Below are 6,015 nucleotides of genomic sequence, written 5' to 3'. Positions count from 1 at the left end.
TAGGGTGCTTTACAGATCATATATCAGTCTCATGTCCATCATTGCTTTGCTTTCTAAAAATGCAATGAGAGTTGTGAAATAGGAGCTAGGAATCTCTTCTGTGTCTCTGCATTCTGATCAGCTCCCTTTCTACCTCCAGTATCAATGAAATCTCCAGCAGTCACTTCCATATTGATTTTTGGCACTGTATCAATGTGTTCCCACAGGTGGCTGGATAGCTCTCCGTTAGCCTTATTCTTGGCTGGTGTGCGGGGTGCACAGACGTCCGTTTACCGGAGCTCCTCAGAGGGAGACTGAAATGAGCCTTAGCATTGACTGGATTGCATCCCAGTAGGATATTCTGTATCCTAATACAGACTAAATGTGCCCCTTTTCTCAGCTCTTTGCTCTTCCTCTCACATCTGGAGTGGTGAAGTTAGTAGCTTCCTGTATGCATCACTAAACCTCGGCAGGCTGTGGTTGCTATGTCCTTTGGACTGTGCAATCTCAGCTGGTGGCTGTGCTTCACCTTTCCAGGGAACGGTGTTCAAAGTCATCTGGTAGCCTCAAACTGTATTTTTTCCTTTAAGCATGTCATCCTAAAGGGTTTGGAATTGTGCCTTCTTCCTGGTCTGTTTTCTTCAAAGTCATTACTGATTCTTCCTTGTTGGCAAGGACATCCTGATTCAAGACCTGAAGGACTCATTTTCTATTACCGCTGATGTTGCAGGTTACTGAGAACTCCATGAAATAAAGCCCTAAGTCTTGCCTGTGTGGCATCTAACTTTGAGCCTTATTTAACACGTGTCAGCAAGTTTCCAGTGTAAAATCTGGAAGAATTCCCTATGCAAGGATATTTCTCCTTTAAAAAAAAACAAAACTCGCATGGGAGATTACATTTGGCATGTATATTTACCTTGAATGTTTATAGGAGCGCATACCTGTCTTAACCAGTGGCAATGGGGAAGCAGATATTTGAAGCATCTCCATTTTTGTTGCCCCTCTCTGCACGTTGTAGCTCTTGTGCAATTGAACTGAAATCAGCTACATATGCAAAGTATACACTATAAAAGGGTCCGACCAGCTATAAAGCTAGACCTCAGAAATGTGTATTAACTTTATAGCTGGTTACATCCAGCTTTAATTTGCACATGTGGCAGGGTCTCCCTGCAGCCTGCCAGCTGACCAGGCTCCCCACCACAATGGTACACCATGCCCAGCTGGCCCTGGGAGTCCTGCAGCTGAGAGGAGTCTCAGCCCCTGCAATGCCTGGCAGGTGCAGGACTTTGGGTCCTGGAAGCTGTGGGGCACAGCTGTGATCTCACAGCCCTGGGGAGTTGTGGTGCAGTAGCTGTGATCTCCTAGCCTACTACACTTCCCACGGCTGGGAGATTGCAGTCCCCACAACTGCTAGGACTCACAATCCTGGCTGCATGTGGGGTGCAGCCAGGGCTGCAAGTCCCCTATTTGCTGGTGCAGGGGTACTGCCAATAAGGTGTGATAATCATATGCTGAATCTCATAATCACACCTCCTGCCATTCAGGTGTAGCATGATGACAGGCAGCACGATTTGTGGATCATGCGTTAGATCCTATCGCACTTTTATCTGCACATGAAGAGGGGCCATTTCTTCCCTATGTTTTTGTTTTGTAATGTACTGAGGCCCAGTCTGGGTAAGCTTCAGAAACCCATGCCTCCCCCTTAAGACTGGAGCCCAGTGGCAGTGCCCTTGCGGTACACGTGTGTAGGAAATCCAAGATCAGGTCCTCACTCTAGTGTGAGCAGGGTGTGAGTGTGCGGTGTAGATAGGATCGGGGTGTCCTCAGCTGGATGAATGGACACCATGATGTGGGGGCCTTGAAACGGGGTGGAGGAAAGCAGGTGCAGCTGAGAAACTCGTGAGTCTAAGAGCTTTCCCATGTGAGGGAGACACAGCTGCTTCCACTTGCTGCTCTCCTCCCTTCTTCCCTTCTCATATTCCTCTTGGTCCTTTCCAAATCTTTTTTCCAAATCTGTTGTAGGGAGGTCTGATGTATATGGAGGTAGATGGAGATCCAGAGCAGGGGCCAGATTTCTTCAAAGTTTCCGACTTTGGACTTTCTAGGTTCTGAACACTGCGGTGCTGGTTTATATGTCAGAGCACTGTATGACAGCCAGGGAAGTAAATAATGATCTAGTCAAAACACCAAGCAACTAGTTGTGTATGCTGAGGCAGTATGACAATGACTTCACTCATGAGATGCTCATATTCAACCTGTGGTGCAGCTGAGGTTATACATTTAATCTGCTATGGTGATTTTGACTTTATGATTTTTTGCTAATTTATGCATTCGGTCCTTTTTAGGCCACAAAATCCATACAAATGTTAAGGAAGAAATAAGTAAGGTGAGGACAGTGTTGGGCTTGTGATGCTACTCTGGATAAAAGCATTATGACTAGATGAAGTATGTACATAACCTTGAATGTAGTCTCTCTCTTGTCCTCCTCATAAATCTTTAATCCTAGCTTCCCCTCTAGTTCACAGTTAAAATCAAGATCACTTGCAGTGGTGGCTACCAGCTTTTTGCCTCATCTGAGATCTCATTTTACAGCATTGTACTAACTTGCTCTAATTTTCCATGCTAGGGCAGCCACTTTTTTTGCCACACATGTCTGAATAGAAACATAAAATGTATCCCAAGTGCCACACTTATTTATTAAAATGTCTACAAAGATAACGAGACTTAAATCTGTATTCATTATAATTAACACAGAATTAAAACTGGCTGTAATTGGGGCATTGTGATGACAATCTAAGGGGATTTCTGAAAGTCCTGTTTCTCCATGTTTTCATCAATGCTTTGATTGCTTTGCCGATGCCAGTGAACTAAGTGAGCTCCCAGGAGAACTGGTGACCTTGGGATGATATTTATTTTTAATGAAGTGCAGAATTGGGAATGTCTGTTTGTAAATAGATGTTGATCCAAATCAGTGCACTCATTTTAAGAAGAAAGTCATATATCACAAGAAAATGACCCAAAATACATTTCCTGAAGATGCTAAGTCCTATTTCCCTGGAAATACAGTTATCTGAGTGAACTCTGAAGTGCAGAATGAATTATGTTTTTAAGCTCTAACTATAAATTCAGAAGATAATTGTTAACAGCAGTATCAGAAACAGTGAAAGGATTAGTAGAAAGGGCCAGAGTGTTCTTTTCTGCCTCGTAGTCTTCAAATCAACACTCAAATGAGCTTAACAATGAAGAAATTGCACTGTGATTTTTCTCATTCTCTATATCCCTTTCATTATCACATGTGAGCTATTTTTTAAGCCAATGAAATGGTCCAAACTATTATGTTACAAATTGTTTTAAAAGAGTTTCAGTTTTGACGTGGGAGACAATTAAATTAAACATTGTAGCAGAGGCAGTCTTTCGCTTGTAGACAAGTATTGAGGTTGCTGAGATGACATGAAACGTCTGTAAGGAAAGCCAGGTCACTTATCCAATCCTTGTCTTTAAACAGCTTATAGTTGTCCATGAACCATAGCACTGGTTCCTCTAGTTTCAAAACCCCTTTGTTGAGGGCCATTCCCTCTGACAGCCAACAAATTATAGCAGCAAAGAGCTCCCCCTGCGCTTTATTTTCACCTAATAAATTATGAAATGCTCAGTGGTTTAGAGCAGGTATGTGTCTTTTGTTGATACAGTGGACAAGAGATTGTAGAAGAGCTCTCTCTGGCATAAACCTAGGAAAGCAACAGAACCATTCTTCTTCACTAGTACTACCCGGCACCCCTGTCTGTATACATCAGGAATGGGCAATTTTTTGGACCTGAGGGCTACTTAGGGAGTTTTGGTGGGCTGTCATGGGCCAGAGCCCCCAGCTGTCCCCACCAGGGCAGGTCAGCAAGCCCAACCTCCACAACAGTTCACCAGAACTCCCCGAGTGGCTCTGCTCCATGCTTGGCCCGGGCAGCTGGGATGGGGCTGTGGGTGGGCAGGGAGTGGCATCTGTGAGCGGGACAGGTGGGCAGGGCTGGGCCTGGGATCACGGGGCTGTGACAGTGGGGCCAGGGCCCAGGACAGAGCATGTGTGCCCCTGCAACGGGCACCGGTTCTGCGAGCAGGGGTCTGCAGGGGGTGGACTGCGGCTCTGCCCTGACCCTGCACTATCACTGTCCCACAATCTTGGGGTCTCCATGGACAAGACTCGCATGGACAGAGCATGCAGCCAGGTGGATGGGACAGAGTCACAGGCGGGCAGGGAACAGCATCTGGGAGCAGGATGGGTGGGCAGGGCTGGGCCCAGGATCTTGGAACCAGTGGCCATTGTAGGGACGTATGGGCAGCAGACTGTGGCTTTGCCCGGGGTCCCAGCCATACACTATTACCACCCGTGATCTTGGGTCTGCCTGTCCATCCTGCTCCTAGATGCTGCTCCTTGCCCACTTGCAGCCCTATCCCATCTGCTGCATGCCCTGCCTGTTCAGGTCTTGTCCCCAGCAGTGAGTGCAGGGTGAATGGGCTGGGGTGCCCTGGCAGTGGGGCTGGATTTGGTGGTGGTGGCAGCTGGAAAGAACCACTGCCACTGGGGCTGCCAGAAAGCAAGTCTGGCCGCCATGCTGCCCCAGCCCTGCTGTGTTCCTGGGGTGGTGGGACTGGCTGCACACGCCATGGCCCAGGCTGCCCCTGTGCCTGGGCCAGGTGGGACTGACGGACCTGCTGCTACACACAAAATCCCCTGGTGGGCTGGATCTTGCCTACGGGCCATATTTTTCCCATCCCTGGTATAAATGCTGTCTAAGTCAAACATACTGAGTTTACCATTTTTATTGTTGCATTGTCCTTAATTCTTTGGGCAACTAAGAGTCAGTGGTCGTAGAATGGAGTAGGCAGAAGTCAGCCAGTTCCTGTTATACCAACAGTCCCATGCATGCAGTGAACAACAATATCTGACCATGGCGCATCAGTCACGGAAAAAAATTTATATGCAGGAGTTGAAAATGTAATCTGTGCTGATGCATCACTGGACACCTCCTAAATCCTTCTCATTATTGTATTATGTGAAGTTTCCACTCAGTCAATACTTTGGCAGCTTTTTTGGAGCACATTATGCAACAGATTCCCTCGCTATTTTATTCACTATGTGAAAAAGACTTTTCCTTGTGAGAGGCAAGAATTCTTGTTGATATCTTTTCTTGGACCACTGCAGTAGGTTGGGATAGGCATAAACAAGCGTCAGGGTATCACAGTACCTTTCCTCAACCCTCCCTAGTGTCCTCTTTGTTTTTCCTTGTGAACCATTTGTCAGGATGTTTTGCATGTTGCTTTCACCATTGTCTTACATTTTTGTGAGTTGCTGGTTTTAGACAGAAAACAGGGTCTCACAACAGATCTGATGGGATAATTTGTTTTTAAAGCATCAGTATAAAATCCTTCTCTAAACTGAACTTTTACTGTAAAGCTGTAGTGTTATGTACCAAGCACACTGGTCTGAAACATTTTCTTTCTATAAACCACAGCTGGTCATCCTGAGCTGCTTACATTCTCCCTTTGCAGTGCCACCTTCCTATTTTGGTTCATGTGCTATGCTTACTAAATAACATTTTGATTATGATGGTAATTATTGGCTCCATTCAGAAAAAGACAATGTGTGTTTTAAGTTGGTCTCACAGAATCAGACGAGGGCTTAGCTGAGCTCTGCTGTGTTGCTGTATTATATACAGAATATAATGCTGGCCAGCGGTGACACAATCTATGTTTTTTGCCACTGCCTCTGACTGACTGAAGTTGTTTTAATTTTGGAGATTGTTTGTTAGATTTATTTTAATTCTTAGATATTTTCATTTCTGTACATACTGCCATTATTTTTAAGCAGTGGTTGCTGCTACTTCTGAACACTTGACGTGCCATGGTGGGACCTATCACCTGGACGAGGGAGAAGAGATTGATGTCATAGATCTTGACTTCAAAAAAGCTTTTGATCTGGTATCCCATGATCACCTCTGGGCCAAACTGGCCAGTTGTGGCCTTGGCTCCACCACGATCCGCTGG

The sequence above is a fragment of the Crocodylus porosus genome, unplaced genomic scaffold (assembly GCF_001723895.1).
Source record: "Crocodylus porosus isolate Cpor-Errol unplaced genomic scaffold, CroPor_comp1, whole genome shotgun sequence".
In the NCBI taxonomy this organism is placed as follows: domain Eukaryota; kingdom Metazoa; phylum Chordata; order Crocodylia; family Crocodylidae; genus Crocodylus; species Crocodylus porosus.
Note: the sequence above shows the minus strand (reverse complement) of the source record.